The sequence below is a fragment of the Manacus candei genome, unplaced genomic scaffold, assembly GCF_025592945.1.
Source record: "Manacus candei isolate 608988 ecotype Guabito, Panama unplaced genomic scaffold, ASM2559294v1 h1tg000025l, whole genome shotgun sequence".
NCBI lineage: Eukaryota > Metazoa > Chordata > Aves > Passeriformes > Pipridae > Manacus > Manacus candei.
Window position 1 is genome coordinate 4,103,282 of NW_026138073.1, and position 19,366 is coordinate 4,122,647.

General features: G+C 49.3%; 1 protein-coding gene across 1 annotated transcript in view; it reads left to right on the plus strand.

Annotated features, from left to right (window-relative positions):
• The first annotated feature begins 4,901 nt into the window (after positions 1–4,901).
• Positions 4,902–19,366, plus strand: part of FOXP1 (forkhead box P1) — a 380,386-nt gene continuing 365,921 nt past the window's right edge. Inside the window, exon 1 of the mRNA XM_051788661.1 lies at positions 4,902–5,081. The gene's annotated coding sequence lies outside the window, so the exon portion shown is untranslated. The remainder of the gene's footprint in view (positions 5,082–19,366) is intronic.

Here is a 19,366-nt window from a genome sequence, read left to right on the forward strand (position 1 = left end):
ATATTTTACCTCACAGAAGTCAAAAAATGCGTGTCAGATGCTACAGAGGCAGCAGCACTAGAAAAAAGTATATTGGTTGGTTATTATGCAGCTGTCCCGGTACAGTCAAGTTTATTTTGCTGGCTGTGCTTCATCTAAGCAGCAAAGTTAATGAAGCTGGGGTACAGAACACTGAGGGAGATGGAATCACTTCATCTGGCCTGTGTTCCCCCTCTGTGTGTGCTAAAGAGCTTCCCATGGTTTATGGTTGTTTGTAATAATTGTATCTCATGTTCACAGAGCAGGTTCCTTTTGTCCTCCAGCCTGCCTACACACACCTGCCTTGCTGTGTGCTGGGAGCCCTGGGCTTGTGCTTCCTGCTGGGCACACAGGAACATTCCAACTGCATCCATGTGCCCACTGCTCCTGCAGGCAGATGTTTATCAAATACTGGTGTTACTGCCATGCTTTGTTTAAAAAATAATTTGAGTCATGAATTTATGTCAGTGCCTTCACTGAGAATCCAGTGACAGATGTGGAAAGACCTTCAGCAGTGTGAAGGGTGGAGGGAGGAGCAGCCTCAGTGGCGTTCAAAGGTCTCTGACCTACAGCAGTCTGCTAATACACAAGTCCTGGTTTGTTTTGGGGGTTTTAACCATTTGCTGGGAACAGGTGGTTGAGACAGAAAAATGCGGTGAAGAAAGGAACAGTCTGAAGAACGGGGACAGCTGCTCCACAGGAACAGTTTACTTTAAGTATTTTATCGAAAGAGTGTATGTCACCTTCAGAGATGTCCTTCCAAATTCATTACACACCTTGAGTAAAACAGGGTAATGTATATATGTATATGGTTGGAAAGTTTGAATCCGATATAGTATGTTAATATGGGAAAAAAATCAGGGGTGGATGATGTCATAGGTTTGAAAAGAGATGTTGGAATTTTTTCTCGCAGGGAAGCACGGTGGCCACAGGGATTGCTGGGGAGTTCTTTGTTCAGGGGCTTTTGGGGTGGTGGTCCAGGACAGGACAGAGTGGGAGCCCGGTTTTTGGCCGCCTCTTTCTCTTTTCCTGAGAGGAAGTTTTTTTCCCCTGTGGGACACCTCGCAGAGGACGACTGAGAGAGAGTCACTGACCCATCTCAGAGCGAGGTATTCTGCTTTCAAGACTGCCTGTGGGAAAAAGGGACTCCTTCATTTCTGACTGCAGGCACACGTAGCTTTGAGCAGCTTTCTGAACTGCCAGGATAGTCCTGCCTTTCTCCCACACCCTTCCCGGGTTGCTGTGGGATTCTCCCCCCCCCACCTGGGGATTTGGGACTTTGTTTTGTTTCTTCTGAAAGTTTTTGGTTGCACCATTTGTTGTTTATTCAGATTTTGTTAATAAAAAGCTGTTTCTTTTTCCTTTTCTGCACTTCCACCTGAAGTCTCTTAATTTTTAAGTTGTAATCTTGTTAAACTGAGACAAATGGCTGTTCGTCGCCCCCACAGGAAAAGGAAATATGTATTGGCTGGCAGCTCAGGACAAATGGAAATGTGCTATAGAAAAGTTATCTCTGGGTAGCTTCTGGTACAACAGTGGCTGGAGGGACACCTCCAGGAGTAAAGAGGATTAGTGTGGCTACGCATGTGGGGAGCCTTTCCCATCCACCAAGGAACCCAGAGGAGGCTGGGGTGAATCTAGAACTCATGTCTCTGCACTGCCCATGCAAATCCAAAGCAACTCTGCAGTGGAGCTCCTCTGGACTCACAATAGAGCAAAATGTCATTCATTTTGTGTCTGACTCCCACTGCCCTGTGTGTGAAGCCAGCCTCCAGCCTTCTCTCCCTGGATCGTGGTGCCACAGGGCAGAACAGCCATTTCTCTCCCTTACAATCAGCAGTGAGCAGGTTGTGCTGCTCGCTGCCTCCTCTGCCACAGCCAGACTGGCACTGGCCCTCGGGGTGCCTACAGGGCAGCCCCATCCTGCCAGGCACCTCCTGGCACACGGAGGCTCAGTTCTGCTCCAGCTTGTCCTCTCAGCGCAGGCCAGGACACGGCTTCCACTGTGGCCAGGGAAGTAAGGAAAGTATAACAGCAAAAGCATATGAGGGGTGAAAACCTGTTTGCAAATGAAGGATCTGATGTTTATACCTTTTAAAATTCCTCCTCATAGCTAAATCAACCCTTCCTGTTTTTAAAGTTACCTGAGCAAAAGACATGTCCAGTGTTATTTTTACCTTGCATGTATATCATGTGATGGGCAGAGCTGCATTTTCTAGCTTTTTGAAGGTTACTTGTTGCCAGACTGATCTGACTTGCCCTGACCACACCCAAAACAAGGGAATGTGGAAAGCAGCAACCACTGGCTTCTCAGAAAGGGGTTTTGCCATGAGCTGCAGTATGAGGGTACTCACAGGACTACTTCTGCTTGAACTTATTTGAAACAAAGTCAGACAATCGTAAAACCAGGCTGTGAATCCAATGTACATTTCTTTTTACGCCTACCAGCTTTTGGGGCAGTGCATAGTGTATCTTAACTTTTCATGCCTGATGTAAAATGTAGAATAACAGCTGAGTACCCACATGGGCTTTGCACCTATGCAGGAGTGCCAAGTGGGCCAGGAACCCGCCGTGCAGCCTGGTGATGTGCTTTGCAAAGCTTCATAAACCAGTGACTAAAGCGGAAAGGACTCCAAGGCCTGGCTCCTGGGACACTGGAGGTGTGGCATTACAGTAGCTTGGAAAACATTCTGACTTTATAACAAGTAACACCTATAATTACAAAGGCGTCATCACCTTCGTAATTTTTTTTTTTTTACCTAACAAGCTGTAGTTGTAGCCTGTGTACATCCCTGCCAAAATCTGCCAAGCATTTGCTCCTGGGATGGTTCCGCCGGTGGTGGGAATATGAAGCATCTTTCTCCAGGCACTTGTAAAACAATACAGCAGTAAACAATTCAAGTACAATTAGCAGCTACATCGACAGAGGGGGAGGGAGAAGTCCCACCGCTGGTATTGTCTGTGGAATTAATCATGTTTTACAGAGTTGATGTACTGGTTTAGATTTGTGAAGTTAAAAACAGGAGATGAACAAGTTTCCAATAACCGTTTATTTGAGGACGAAATGTAAAACAAATAATTTTTTTTGAGCACTAAGGGGGAGAGCGTTTAAAAAACGCTCATTTAACAGGTTTAGCTCCTTTTTCTTCCTACTGAAGAAACAGATGAACTAAAAAATATAACAACAGACGGTGAAGGTGGTGGTGTTTGCTTTTTAAAGCGGGTGATCCCGCCGGTCACACAAACGGCGGTGTCTCCTGCGGTACGTGGCTGGAGGAGCGGGATGACGAGCGCTCCGCTCCCGGCTCTCTCCCGCTCGCGGCCCGAGCGCACCGCCCCGCCAGCGGCGCGAGCATCACCTCCGCAAATATTTATTTGCAGCGATTTTCCGCTCTTAATTATTTAAAATATAATGAATTAGGCATAAGTACCTCGCCATTAGGGTAATTCCAGGTGTTAATTGCTGCCGCAGCGGCTCCCGCCGTTCCGTCGGGAGGTGGCGCCGCGGACCCGGCGCTGCTGCCGGAGCTGCCGGGCCGGGGGACCGGGACCGGGGACCGGGAACGAGGATGGGCCCGGCGAGGGGCTGGCGGGGGCGCGGGTCCCTTCTGGGAATGTGTGAAACCATCGCCGCCGTCCCCGGAGCTCCGGGTCAGTCCTGCGGGCAGCTACACGCGATCGCCCCCCCCCAAAAAAAAACAAAGAGAGGGAAGAAACCCCGGGCTCTCGCGGGTCAAGAAAAAAGAGTTTTTCCCCGAACGAGTCGGGCGCTCGGTAACTCCGCGGCCGCCCGGTGCCTCCCGCCCGCAGCGCCGGGCAGGACGCGCTCCATCTCCGCGGGGCGCCCGCCGAGCGCCCCCCGCCCCTCCGCCCCGGCGGTGCTGCCGGCGGCGGGCCGGGGTCCCGGGCAGGGCAGGGCAGGGGGATGCCCGGCCGGACTCGCTCCCCACGCGCGGTCCGGCCGCCGCCAACGAAGCCCCCGCGCCGCCGGTGCCTCCGAGCTCCGCGCTAAGGCCGTCTCCGCTGTTACAATTCCCCGTGCTCGAGTGCCGGGGCCGGGGCAGCCGCGAGGTCCCGGCCCGGCGCCCTCTCGCCCTGTGCCCCGGGGGCGCTGCCACCGGGCCCTCCGCGGGACCCCGACGGCGCGGCCGGGAGCGCGCACCCCCCGGGATGCGGACACGCGGCCCGGGGCCGCCCCCGCGGAGCGGCTCCGCGTTCAGCCCGGTCAGTCCCGCTCGGCGGCCGGTGCGCACCGCTGCGCACCCGCGCAGGGTCTGAGCGCTGCGGGGGCACCGCGGGCAGCGCCCGCCTCGCAGGTAAGGCGGCTCCGCGGGCACTCGCGGAAGGCACTCCGGGGTCCCCCGCACCCCCCAGCTCCGCGGGCCTGCCGCTCCCTCCCTGCCCCCCCGCGGCTGCGGAAAAGTTGGTAGGGGTGCGCAGCGCTGCCCCCGCCGACAGGACAGCCCCTGCCCGCAGAGCCGCGCACCGCCGGCACTTTCGCTTCCCCGCGGGGCCGCCCCGCCTCCCCCGGCCCGACCCCCCCCCCCTCCTCCCCGTCCGTCCCTCCGCGGAGCTCCGCGCCGGCGGGGCTGCGGCTCTTCAGCGCGTCCCGCGCTCCCCGCCCGCCTCCCCCCCGTTTTTGCATTATTTTATTTTTTTTCATTATTATTTTTCCCTTGTGCCGAGCCTTGTTTACCCAGCAGGTGGATGTGACGTCAGAGACTGACAACAGCAAAAAATAACAACATCTCCCTCCGCGGGGGTGTCGCGGGCCGCCCCCGGCCCGCCCGCGCGGGGCTGCGCGGGGCGGGGAGGGGGCGCGGGGCGGCGCGGGGCGGGGGCGCGGCGGGGCGGCGTGCGGGGCCCGCGGGCGCGGCGCCGGGCGGAGGGGCTCTATTGTTATTTACCGAGCGGCGGAGCACGCCGCCGCGCCGCCCGGGCTCGGCGTGCCGGAGGGACGGGAGGGAGGGACGGGACGGAGGCAGCCCCGCGCCGCTCCGCGCCGCCGCCCGCCCGCGCCGCGGCCGCGCCGTGCTGGGCAGCGGCAGGGCCGAGTCCTGCGGGTGAGTCCGGCGCCCCCCGACACTTTCCCCCGCTCCTCCGGGGCTGTTGCACTTTTCCCCCCGCCGGCCCCACGTGCCCGGCCGCCCCCCACCCCCACCGCTTCCCCGACCGCCGCCGCGGTACCGGGGGGGGTGGGGGGATGCGGGGCGGCGGTGCGCGGGTGCGGAGCCCCCTCCCCGGGATGCGGGGCTGCCCGCACCCCCTCCCCGCCCACTTTGGAAACTTCCCCCCCGCCTCGCTCCGCGCGCACCCCCCGCCCCGGTGGGATGAGGCGCCTCCCGCCCCCCTCCCATCCCATCCCCGCTCGCGCTTTCCGCGTGTTTTCCGCCGGGTCCCCCCCGCGCCGCCGCGCAAGGGGCGCGCACGCCCCAACTTCGGCACTCGGGGCAAGAAGTTGCGGTGGGGCCGCGCCCCCCCCGCGCCCGGCCCGCCTGCCCCGGCCCCCCTTCCCCGGGCACCTGTTGCGGCTTTCCGCCCGCGCAGCCCCTTCCGCAGGCGCGGAGCCCCGCACCGCGCATCCTCCCCCTCCGCGGGTCCCTGGGGCGCTCTGCGCCCATCCCCCCCTCCATTCCCATTCCCCTATTCTTTTTTTTTTTTTTTCTTTGGAGACGAACTGTTTGAATAAACACCCGAGGCGCCTCCCCAGCCCGGCGCAACTTCTCGCTGCGCGGGTGCGGACCGCGCATCCTTCACGCGTGTGTGTGTGTGTGCGTGTGTGTGTGTGCGTGTGCGCGTCCCCCCCGCGGTGCGGAGCCTCGGGACGGAGCCGGGGCTCGCTGCGCGCCGCGGAGCCGCCACCGGTGCCCGGTAAGTAGGGGCCGCCCCGCGCACCTGCCGCCCCGCGCAGCGCATCCCCCCCCGGGCAGCGGTGGGTGCGCGCTGCCGGGCGGCGTGTCCGCGCCTCCCTCCTCCCCGCCCCGCCGGGCTCTGGTTTGGTTTTTTGGTTTTGGTTGTGGATTTTTTATTTTTTTTTTTGGTTGTTTTTTTTTTCCCCTTTGAAAAAAAAAAAAACAACAAAAAAGCCCCAGCCGCGGGCAGGACCGCGCGGGGCGCAGCGCAGCCCCCTCCCCGCCGCCGCGCAACTGTTGGTGACCGTGCGGCCCCGGCGCGGAGAGCATCGCCGGGCGGGCTGCGGAGCGCCGCGCTCTCGGCGAGCCGTCTGCTGCCACTTCGCTGTAATGGTTTTAATTGCGTGGTTTTGCTTTGAGTGAACCAAGCTGAGCGACATTACTACCCACCCACCCCCTCCCAATTTCCCCCCCCCCGCCCCGTTCTCCCCAGGGCTGGCGGCGGCAGCAGCGCGCAGCCCTCCCGTCCCTACCCGAGGTATCAGCCGCCTGCGAGCGCTCTCTGAGCCGCTTCTGTAGAGAAGCTGGAGCCCAACTTCTGTGCTCAGAAGTTTAAGGTTTCATTTTTAGTAACTGCTCTCGGAGTGAGTAATGGATGTGTACTGCTTGTAGCATGTCGTCTACGCCATGTAGCCTGCTGATTTCTAGGGTGCTGGATGGTTCTAAATATTAAAACAATTCTCTAAACTGTGTTTCCTTTCCATAGAGTTTTTCTGAACTTGCTTTTTACCTGCTTTGACCAAATGTTGATGTCAGTAGTGACAGCTGCTTAATTAGACAAAGTTGCAAGCTTGTAATAGAAGAAACTTTTTGCTTGTGCTGTTAATCCACGGTTTCCTTTAATATTTTGGAAAATAGGCGTTTCACTCGGTTTAGTATTATTTTTACAGTTTCTGTTACTGCTGAGAAGCTCCTACTTTTTGTAAGTTTGAGAGAGCCTGAAATAACTCAAGTTCCCAGAGAAGCGAGTGTGGGCAAGGAGGTATCGTGCATCTCTGCGACCAGATTTGGGGGAGGACGGGGAAATTGGGGCTACTGGTTTCAACCTCTCTGCTCTGAAGCTTTTTCCCTGCACATTTTATTTGAACTATCTCCCAACCATATTGAATGGACCAGGGCACTGGGGGAGGAAGCTCTTCACTAGTTACCATTCAAAAGGTGTCGGCTAAAATCTCATTGCAAAAAGGTATTGTAGCTTTAACATCTTGCATTGGCAGCATTCTTCCCCCTTAGTCTTTGGATTAGTCATTGTATGAGAGACAGGAAAAAAAAAATCACTTTTTTTTTTTTTTCTGGAAAAAGTAAAGTAAACAGCCTCCAACAAGTGAACCTTGACAACCCAGATTAAGGAAGGCAGGAGAGATCAAACAAAGCTGCTGCTGGGCTGTTGTCAGGAGCTGCCTCACTGAAAGCTCTGGACTATTCGATCAGGCAGCAAGGCTATATGTTCACTTATGCAGAAATGGACCATTACAAATGCTGATCTTTGTTGTGAAACCAAAGGATAACTCTGAGAAAAATAACGACTGTTTCAAACAAGGCTTTCTGTTGCTTACGATTTCAATTGCAAAGTTAGTTTTTTGTGCATGGGCTAGGTTTTGGGTTTGGTGTTTTTTATTTTTTTTAAAGTGATGGTGGTTTAGAGTGTGCTGTATACGCTTTCAGAGACTTGGGATTTTATTTCATTTATACTGTCTAGAGCTGCAGCGAAGGCGATGTTCCAGTAGTGTAATGTTGAAAACTGTAAAAGTTCTGTGACATTCAGCTTTTATTTCTGGATCTCTGAATTGTAAGGAAACATAGGTTTATTTTTTTTCTCTGCGTGTAAGTTCTGTGTTGCTGTATAATAGAGAAGTTTGGTTGTGATTAAGTATTGTATGTTGTATGAGTGCATTCCTAGAGCTGGGAAAACTTGTAATATCCTTCCTTCAAATGTATTTCCAACCAGTCAGGATGGACCTTGTTTTTGATATGCCATGATTTTTACAAAACCGTGTGTAAAGTGTCTTCATGTCTGTATCAGAGAGACTCTGTTACTGTGTAGTTTTTTAGTGGCAATAGCAGTAAAGAGTATTAACAGACACTTGATTTTACTTCAATAAACAGTTAGGATTTAAGTACTAATCAAACTGAACCAGAGGGAGTGAGGTTAGTTTTGTTGCGTGACAGTTTCATGTTTGTAGTCAAACACTTCACTGCAAACTTCACAAATATGTTCCTTTCATTTCTTTAAAGTATTCTAAACAATGGAAATATCTTAAAAAAAAAATCCAAGGAAGAGGCTGTTACCCTAATGTATATTAATCAGGAGGCAGACTAAGTGCACATCTACTGAAGAATTAAGAAATCCCAAACCTTTTTGCATAAGCATTTCTTTAATTAGCAGTGCAGATCACACAATAAGTACTTTATGTTTTCTGTAAGGTAAGGTTTCATAACTGTCCTGCGTAACTTATTCTAAAGCCTGTAGATTTTTATGGTATATACTTTAATTAGACAATAAAAAGTATGTGCATTAAACGTGCTGTGTATGCTGTTAAGCCATTTTGTGTAATGTGTAATGTTTTTTAACATCTATAAACATTTTCTGCTTAAATCAGTTCCACCAGTAACCGTAACACAGATGGTTTTTGCCCTGGTAAGAGAAGGAACAGGAAAGTTGAGCAGGGAATTATGCATCGGACATTAGTGTGCAGCATATGCTGCAATATGAGTTTCTCGTGGAGTGGATCACCTTTTTTTAAGAGCTAAAATTTGCATTATCGTCCTTGATATGATATACAATAAACATTTGTAACTCCAGAATTATTCCTGTTTCACGGCATTGTAAAGATTAGGAAAAAGGCTGGTAGTAAAAAGGCAAATTTATGGAATGTATCTTAGCATTTAGTATTCTTACTGCTTGTGGTCATTTGTATTGAGAGATTGAACCGGATAATGCAATTCCTTTTGTGAAATATCTGTTGAGCATGTATTTGTATTTCAAATGGAATAACATATGCACACACGTATGTAGGATATGTATGTAAAATACAGTTATTTCTGCAAGGCTGTCCAGTTATTTATAGGGCATAATGATACTTCTGTCATCTTAAATTTTCTCCGGAAGCTTTAATAAATTTAAATAGATTATATGCTGTCAGAAAATAGTATAAATTTTGTTTACGATTCACTTGCTTTAAGGTACTTATACTAAAGAAGCTCATTTAACCCCAAGACTGAGGAGCATTAAGTGGTGAGAGGAGTCTGCTGAAGAGCTGCTGCTGCCCTTTGCTCTTGTGATAATCTTAAATTACTACAATTTAATTGCAACTTCAAGGCACTGAGCTGAAATATTTTTATGCAGCTGAACCAGGGCTGCAGAAGACTCGGTGAGGTTTTCACAGGTAGCTGGGTGTCTCTTGGAGGCACAGCGTTTGTTCAGGCCTTTCCTGCCCTTCGGAGCACATCCAGCACAGCATCGTGTGGGCATGGACACGGTGCCGGCGCCCGGGAGGGAGCTCTGCCAGGGGTTCCCACCTCAGGGGGAGCGGGATCAGGCCCTGCAGTACTCAGGCAGCTCGGGTGCACAAGTGTTTTGTTTGGTGTTCTTATTTAAGCTGAATTAAACGGCATATTGTAATTATTCCTCAGATGAGTCTTGCTGTCAGGTTGCTTCCTGGTGCTTTTCCCTATGAGTCTCTGCTGGGAAGGCAGGTGGGAAGGGGCTGGCAGCTGGAGGGGAAGCCCAGCAGGGGATCAGCAGTGTGGGGACATGGTGCCACTCTGCTCTGTACAACCCATGGGCACGGCATGGTCCCTGTGTCCCCACAGGCCAGTTCAGGGTGCAGTTGGCTGCCCTGGGCCTGATCCAGAGCGTGTTGGCATCAACCAGGGCTTCATGTTGCTCCCTTTGGCTTTTGGTCTGTGCCACAAACTGGTATCACTGAAACTTTTTCTCCCCCTCCCCTCCACATATAGTAGCGTGTTTTCACACCCGGCGAGCGGTTCGGTGGGGATGTGATGTGCAGTAGGAGCCAGAAAGCATTTGCTAAGTGGAATTTGGAAACGTTGTGCACTAGAGATCAGCGGCGTCTTTGCAACCATTCTTAGAGGTCCTGGCAACCAAGCTTTTTTGAAATGCTTCGAAAGGTACGGCCGGGCTGGGAGCCCTTGACTTCGTGCCACTGAGGACACGCGTCAGCGCTCGGCCGTGCTGAGGCACAGTGGTGTTTAAATTGTGAGTCTGATTGTTTTTCTGTTGGCCGGATCCTTGTAAAATGTCTCGTTGCAAGAAGAAGCGAAGAAGATCTTGTGTTTGCTAGAACTGCTTGATTCTGCGCTGACAGAGGCGCTGCTTGCAGCCTGCTGCTCTCACAAACCACTGTGCCGTTTGATTCCCGCAGCTCGCGGTGTGCTGGGAATTGCAGCTACTGCAGGTAACAAGGTGATGCCAGTGTATATAGAGGGGGAAAAAAATAGGATGGAATAAATCATGCAGTAATTAGAGGAGAAACTTGATTGTGGAGTCTCTGTAGTCTTTTCATTTAAAAATGCGTATATTTTGTGCTGTAGAGGAATCGGTTGTACTGTGTTTAGGAGATCAGATATTTGTTGGTTGTGATTTCTGGAGTGGTTTAACACGTGCTCTGTTTTCTTACTCCAGCATGGGAGCTCCCAAGTCAGAGAAGCTGCTGGCTCTGTTCATGTGCAGCCTTCTCTGCAAATGTGCTCTAGGGTTTTGTCTTTCTGTTCTCCTGGCACGGGTCTCTTCCATGCATGCAAGTGAGCAGGCTTATGTCTTAATGGCTGTTTGGATGTGGCAAGTATCCAGAATAATCTTGATGACTTTTTGTTCCGTGCCATCCTGCAAATGAAGACAGGATTCTATGGAAAATGGGCAAAATCAGTTTCTCTCCAAGAAGCATCTGGTACCTGAGGAGGACTAAATAATTTTTCTCCCCTCTTGACCCTCATGGTGCTGTTTTTAAAACATCTCCATTTTAGTGCCTTGAAATTGCAATTAAGTTGTAGTAATTTAAGATTATTGCGAGAGTGCAAAGGGCAGTAGAAGCTCTTTAGAAGTCTCATCGCAACAGTTAATGCTCCTCAGTCAGGGGGTTAAATGAGTTTCTTCAATGTGAGTACTTAAAGTAACTAAATCGTAAACAAAATTTATACTATATTCTGACAACTAATAATCTATTTAAATTACATTAAAGTATGTGTGTGAAAATTTAATTAAAGGCAGAAATACTGTCAAGCCCTGCAAATATCTTGACAGATCTACTGAAATGGAACCCATATCGTAAAATATTTACATATATCTCATAGGCTACAGTGTTTCTGGGAGTGCTGTTCTGAAATTAATTGTGGGCTTTTTTCTTTCCAGTTTCCCGTTCAGTTGCAATGGTCTTGGAAAGCAACACAAATAAATACCCAGAACATTTTATTCGGATGATTCTCCAGCGTACTGTTTACTGCTAATCGCGCTCTCTGTACAATATTTGTCACTGGTGTGTTTTTATTTGAAGTGCCTGTTTTCCTCACAAAGTTAGTTTAATTCAGAAGCACATGGAAAACTTGGGGCTCCCTGTGCGGCGGGATAACGTTCTGCAGCATTTGCCGTGTGGCAGCGCTGGATGTGTGATCTGTAAGTCAACTTTCTTCTGGCTGGCTGTCCCCGAGCACGGTGCTGCAGGGTCTCTTGCATTGTTGTGACTGTTGGTTGAGTTGATTTTTTTCGGGTAGAAAGTGCTTATGACCTTTTTTCCAAATGTTTGAACTCTGTATGGAAGCATATCCTGAATTGCTGGTGTGTGCACTTGGGACACAGGACCCTCTTGCTGGTGCATCTCCTTTGTGTACTTGGTCCAGGTTGTTTCAAGGTGAGGAATGTTTTGCCCTAGATAAAACTGGGTCTGGCTGAAAGTTCCAGTGAATTTTGGTCCCACTTAGAACCCACCTGCTGGGATTCTGCATGTGGCGAAAGGCAGGTGGTTTTTCTGAGAAGGTGCATGAAGGGCCGTGCTTCCTCATCACCTCATCACAGACTGGAGCAAACTCCTGGCTTTCCTTGGCTGGAGTGTACACCCTGGAGCTGCAGGGTCGCAGGAGGAGGATGAAGATTTGGGCATGGAGGGAGGGATGTGATGGGAGTGTGGTGCTGGGGAGCCCTGGCCAGGTGCTCGGGCGCTGAGCACCGGCAGCCCGACAGAAGGTGGCACAGTTCGGCAGGTTGGCTGGAGCCTCTTTAACGGCATCGTTAGTTTTCCCCTCTTTGCCAGACATTTCCTTTCATGTTGGATCTGAGTTTTAGCTGTACTTCCCGATCAGTCTTGTCATCTTGTTGCTAACAATTAGGGTCAAGTGTCTTTCCTTGGGCTCTTGCAGTCTTCTTGTTGGTGTCCCTCCCCCAGCTCCTCGCCTAAGCTGTTTGTTCATTAATTAGTGGATCGGGCATATTAACACATCAGTAAACCAGAGTAGTCCGACTTCCCAAGGCATCTCGGGAAACCCTCTGAGGTTTTATGTGACCGGACATGCACTATTGCTGATTTAGATAGCGGAGCCGATGATGCCAAAGTGTTGTTAAGAGAGAGATAAATAGAGAGAGCCCAGCAGTAAGCAGAATGTCATGTCTCTATTAAAAAGCTTGTGATAAAGGAAGATAAAATGGTGAGGGGGGGATTGCTGGAGTGTTCAGAGCAGCCGCTAAACATCTGATCACAAAAATCGATGCTGAATTCCCCTTCTTGCACAACACTTGCCTGCAGAATCCTGTCTGAGCCTGGTCTGATTGCAGTGAGTGGTGGAGCCCTGAAAGGACTTTTATTCTTGCCAGAACGATGGCCAGGGGTTCTCAGGGATTCAGGAGCTGTCTGAGCTGGGATTCAAACATCCCTCCCTGGTTCCCTTTGAAGTGGCTGCCCCTCATCCATCCTGGGATGCTGATGAAGTTTTTCCAGGCTCATACTGGGGCTCGTTGCTCTGTGCTGTCTCCTACCTTGATATCCTGGGTGCCCTGGCCACCTGCCTTTCTGTCAGTTCCCTCCCAGAGGTTGGGCCTTAGCTTCACAGCAGAATAACAACAATGCAGATTTTTGTCTGATCGAGTCTTTTTCTCGGCTGGGTGCAGGGGCTGCTCTACAGAAGTGAAAAATGGAACTGATTCTAAAGAAACGAGTCAACGCAGCAGACAGGAGGGGAGTGGGGTTAATTCTGCCAGTGCAGTAAAATGTTAAATCATCATGGCCTTGTTTGCTGAGAGAATGTTGATCATTCCATTAAGAAGGATTAAGTAATTAACTGATATTTCTTTAGGAACTCAAGTCAGTTTTAAAAAGCATCTTCCTTGTGTTGCACGGTGAATGTGAAGTATATGTTTTTCTGCTGCTGGAGAGCTGGAGGGTGAGCATGAGTGGGACACCTCTTCCCGAGAAACTTCTGGAAATGCCAAGGGAGCAGAAATAGGGTGGTGGTTTGGGTTTTTTTTGTTTGGTTGGTTTTGTTTTTTGTGGGGGGGTTTTTTGTATGTTTTTTGTTTTGTTTTGTGGTTGTTTTTTTTTTTTTTACAACTAAAATGTGCTGTTCTAATAGCTTTTTTGATTACAAGGTTGTCTTTTATGACTTTTCTCAGGTGGGCCTGTGGCTAGCCTCATTTCAAGGGTATTCTCTTCAGGATTAAGAAGCTAAAACCTTCTTGAAGTGTTCCTCTTGATGCTTGCATTTTTATTTTTAATAATAGTTTTTATGTTGTAATAGTGAGCTTGCTGTCAGTGAGTCATGAACTCTGTCTTCCATGAACCTCATGACAAATCTCTGTTAGCTGGTCAGGCAGCTCGTCTCCAGCCCAGTTCCCACGTTTTGTACTTGGCGCTGGAAAGAAAAATTCCACTAAAATCAGTGGTGTAAATCCTCCTTTCCTCCTGTGGCAGAAATCTCTTCAAAAGCAGTGGCAGTGCAGGAGGCTGTGGCGGATCACAGAGTGACTCCTGGCATTGGCTTTGGAGGACACTGAAGCTGGATTTGGCTGGGAAAGGCTGGCAGTCCAGGGGAGGATGTATCTGGCGAGGGGTTTGACGTTGGCTGATGCTCAGTAGGGTCAGAAGTGTATTTTGGAGACGGTGCACGTGCAGATAGAGGAGCAGGTGGGCAGAGGAGGACAGTGACAATATTTTTCACTGTTTCATTTTTGAGGATCAGATTGAAGCCCCTGGATGGTGAGAGGAGCAAGGACTGGGAAGCATCTCTGTTAGTGCTTCTGCATCTTGTGCTCCCGGGCTCGCTGCTGTTCTTCCAGGGCTTGATCTGTTTTTCGCCTCAACAAATCATGGAATTTGGCATTAACCTCATCAATTCGCTGCTGTTTCTTACATAAGGGCCCTAACTTCTAATATCACAGTGATACTGAAACTATGCCTAAACTGAAATTTTTCTGTGAGCGAGATGAATTCTGCCCAGCAAATAGCATAACACAGTGGCACCAATTGTGTTAGCATTGATACTTTCTGCTTTCATAACAGCTCTCCTTCTCAAATGGGGCTCCTTCAGACAGTAGCATGCAAACTCTGTTGATCAGTGTACTGTAAATTGTTCCTTCCCCTGGGGTGAATTTCATAAATAGGTGTATTTCCATATGTAGTGTTATATGGCCTAAGCACTAAATACCCCTGTTGAAATAATGGGAGTTTCCCTGGGTAATTTTGTTAAAAATATTAAAAAAAAAAAACAGTTTGTCTAGGGAATAGTCTTAGAATATTCATGTGTGTAACATATAAGAATGTTTGAACAGAATATCATAGCGAGTATCTGCCTTAGCAGATGTAGAAGAGATTTTTCTCAGTAAGTTTTGCAATAGTAATAATGTCTTAACAGCTTAGGTAATTAATTTTAATCAGAGAGTTGTCAGGGGCTCCATCCTGCTCTCATTGAATTAAATGAGTACTGGGAGAAGGTGGCTCTGAAATAGCTTATAGTAAATTGTTTTTGTTAGTTTTAAATGCCATGCCTGTGCATGGATGTTCAGATAATGTGTGTTAGGTTTGTAAAGCTCCTGAATTGTAGGTTCAGAGAAGAGAAAATGTATTTTTCCGTGATAAATGACTTGATACTTAAAAGGCTTTGAAAGAGGAATGTCAGAAGTATGCAGCATAATTACTGTTTATACAAGTATTTTAAAGTTATTCTCTGGCTAACCCATTGGAGTTTTCTGAAGGCCAGTTGTGTAAGGAATGATGGTCTTACTCAGGAAACCTTTCTAATCTGTCATTTCGAACTGAGAATGGGAGAAACCCATCTTGGTAGATTTTAGCTGATGTTGTACCATGTACATTTGTTCTGATTCTTTTTTTTCCTTCACTTCTATAAAAGCAGTATCTGCAGAATTCAAAAAATACTGTTTCGTAAAAGTTAAAATGGGATGTGATCTGTGAATGAAACTAGAATATCTTAAGCCTATCCAGCATATTCTTAACATTAAACAGTCAGAGAAGACTAGATATTTCCTATTTATTTTTCAGATTGGCTGGCATATGGTCTTTCAGGAAAAGGGTCTTCAGACAGTTGAAGGGGAGATCTGATTTTTCACAGAGTGCTTTATATTTGCTAAGGAATTTTGATTGTGCAGAAGAGTGTTGCATGGAAATGGAAATTTATTCTCTAGGATTTTTAGGGATTATAATAGATGCCATTAGATAGAGGCACACTCATAGAGAGGTAAACTAGTAAATCCGAATAAACTGAAAAATAGTAGCTATAGGCGTCTGGCTCTGTTATCAAACTTGCTGCCTAAGCCAGAGTTTATGCACTGTGATAATGCTAATGACCAGCAGAGCCAATGATGCATGACTGGAGGAAATCAGTGGTATAATCGGAGAAAGTTATCAGGTTTTTGTCATTAAATATTACTGATAAATAATACACTTCATTTTGAGTAGATAGGATGTATTTAATTCTGATGTGGAGAGTTTCAATTTAATAAGGGGCATTGCTGAGTAAAATGATAATCTTCTGTAATTTAAAGGGAAAAATAAAAATGCATTTGTTTCGGCATAATCTCCTGGTGTCTGCCATCCACAGCTGTTTGTCTTCACTGGTGTCTGATAGCCTGCAATATCTTTGCAGCTGTTTGAGGTGGCTGCTTAAAACAAGGTGTTTTATCTAAGTTATTAGTGTGTGCAACACAGAACTAATTACATGAGGACAGAATGAAAGGGGATCTGTTTAGTGTAAACTAGGTATCTTCTTCTGCTTAAAAATGTGAATATTGCACAAATCTAAACAGCACTCCATGCAGTGGTTCCCTACAAAACAATCTGCCCGTCCAGGCAGTAACAGGAGGGAAGGGATGAGGAGAAGAGATAGAGATAAATTAAATCTTGTTTTGCAACTTATCTTCTAAGTCAGTGGGAGAACAAGGAAGAGAAGTAGAACTTAAACTGAAGGAAGAGGGCTATTAATAGTCTCTATAAAGGACAGTTTGCACCAGGAAAAAAGAAAAAAAATCTGGTCGGCTTTTTTTAGCAAAACAGGCTAACACCCAGTGTAAATCTGTGTCATTAACTGAAGCAGTGCGTGATTTTTAGAGCATCTCTGTTCCTCATGTGCGCCGATGCCTGCGGAGGCTCGTCCCTGGGCTGGAGGCAGATGCGGTGCAGCCTCTGCCGTGGGGAGGCTTTGCTTGCCAGCTGCAGAACCTCTGTCAGGGTCAGCCTGTGGCCCCGTTTGAGCAGACACCGCCAGTTTTGCCCAGCGAGTGGCTTTGTAACGGGGCCAAGATCTTCCTACCACCCCTTGGAGTCGTGCTCGAACGCCGAATCTCAGCTCGAGTTTCCAGAATTAGATGGCACAGTGAGTAAACACAGCGTACTTGCCAGTTCTCACATCCTCTTTTGCAGCGAGTATTGCAGCAAATCCTGCAGGTTTGACTCATCTCCGAAGTTCTTCACTGATTTGAAGCAGATCTCGTCTGCCTTTCTGACAAGAGCTGGAAGTGTGGCCTCAGCTCCTGAGCTCACAGTCCTTCTGGATGTGAACGCCGTATGCTGGAGTTGGCCCCTGCAGAAATTCGGGCAGCTCCGAGTAATTTTAGCTGGAGTTTTGTGCCTGTATCTACGGGTAAAATTTGGCCTGCAGTTATCCTTTATTGAGAGCTTTATGGAAATACTTTGTTCTTGCTACATAGAAATATTTACACTTTGGTGGGAAGATTTTTTTTTTCTCCCTCCGTTTCTTTGTGATTTTTTTTCTGTGCCATAAGCACAAGGAGGGGGTGGAAGAAAGTATAACACCTTGTCAGGTAAAAAGTAATACTCAGGTTTTCAACTGGTGTTTCTCATAGGTCCTAAAGGAAAAAAAATCTACCTGTATTGGAAGCACCATCTACTTGTCTGATTGCAGCGAACCATCCAGGGTGGGATGGGGACTCTGCTTAACACTGGGTAAATTGGAAGGGCATACAGAGCAGAAAACTTTTCTGGGTAAATAAAAGTAGTGTCAGGTACAGCCCCCGTTTTCAGAACAGCATGTCTTAGTGTTTCTGTTCTTCGGCGTTGAATCACCTCCGCATGTCAACCTCTGCCTGGTGGATGCTCTCAGCAGATTGAGGAGGAGGACACATTGCGAGTGCATCACAATGGTCCACACGTGTGCCGTGACTCAAGCGCGCGCACAACTTCATGACATGTATCAAATGAGAATTGTTTCCTTGGAAAACCTTTATCTCCTTTGTTTTTTCTCAGATGAAAGCTGCTTTCACGGACTGTTTGACAGTGTGCTTGGTGCTGTACGGAGTGAGGGCTTGGTTCACGCTGCAGTTGAATAGATTTAGGTCTCTCAGCTTGTTCCTGGGTGCATCTCCCATGCTTCAGCTGACTCTGCCTGACCGGAGGGTGAGACTGCATGGGAAGCTGGACCAGCAGAAAACTAGCTTAAGCAGGAAAAAAATCTTTTCTGCCAGTTGAACATCCTCATTGGATTCTGGAGGTCAGAGGAGGGTCTGAGGGGGTCAGGGCCACCCCCTTGGTAAATCTCTGGCCTCTTGGTTGACTTTGCTGTAACATGAAACCTCTGCCAGAGGCTTTGTGTCTTGTCGTGCTCTTCTCTGGACAGAGGATCCTTCCTTTCCTGGCTCCCAGCAGTGCCGGCTGATGGGACCACCCTGCCAAAGCTGACAAGTGTGGGGTTTTATCTAACTGTTAATGCTGCTCCTGTAGCGCCAGGTACTGAACTTGTTGGTGTACATGTACTGGCATCCTGTCTTCTTTGGGTTTCCTTCTTCACTGTGAGCAGTCAATGATGTGCTGGTCCAGAGACTAGGAATTTGTGGTGAGGACACTGAGATACCCAGGTTACTAGTTGCTGCTGTTTCTTCTTGTTTTCATAAAAACTTACCTGCGCAATAAGCAAATGCAGCTGTGCATAAAACTCGGATAAAACTGTACTCAGCCTGCTACCTGCCTGCTGAGTTGGAGAGCAGAGGTGGGGTTCACACCGAAAAGGGTCTGACCCGAAGCCTGTGCTCACTCAGCGCTGTGCAGGATGGGTGTGCTGGGTGTGCGTGGTGTCTGGGGAGCGGTGCCGGCACAGCCACACGTGGTGCCGCCGGCTGCGTCTGCGGCGGGGCTGCCTGGGAGCCAGGTGTTGGCGTGGACCGGCGTCAGCGTGGGGCTCACCAGACTTCTAGTGGGGGTTTGAGTAAAGCTTTAAATACTGTTTATGCTTTTACTGCTTTTGATATGGGTGCAGGTGCACGTTAGTAGGAAGTGAAAGCGGAGGAGCCCCGAGGGAGCCTCGCTCGAGCCATGCCAAGCAGGTACAGCCTACGAGTCTTATCACCTTGCCGATAACCTGGCATGGTGTCGGCATTCCCACGTGTCACAGGGATTATGGGGGCGAAGGCACGCCACAGTTTGGCAGGGACCTAATCCCTCCACCAGGCTGTGTGCTGAGGGTTGGTCTCCCTCCCCATTTGGAGGCATCTTCTTGCCCGTGAGTGCTTGGCTTGCTTTGCCGTCCCCGTGCGCTGATGGGAGGGGATCAGCAGAGTGTTTTGGGAGAGGCTGGCACCACAGAGTGGCATTGCAGGGTGTCCCTGACTGCTCCCAAGCCTTGCTGCGTGACCGGTGTCTGGTGATGAGGTGGGGTGTCTTGTCCCCCGTCTGTTTTACTTCAGAGCCAACGGATAATTAGGGGGGAGGCTGGAAAATCAAGCATGTTGGAGGTGCAAGGAGAGACTGGGTGCCTCTGGACAGGGCTGTACCTGCTAGGCTCTTGCTGTCAATGGGGTTCCCTCTGCACCAGGGGAGACTGGCTGTGGTGCCTGGGGAAGCGAGACCCAGAGTAGCACCCAGCTGCCTGCCCTGGGGCCTCTCTGGTTGCACGAAGTCATCTACCTTCTTCAGCTGAGTTCAACCCATTCACGACCTGTTTTACGTTGTCTAGTTGAGGAATTTGAA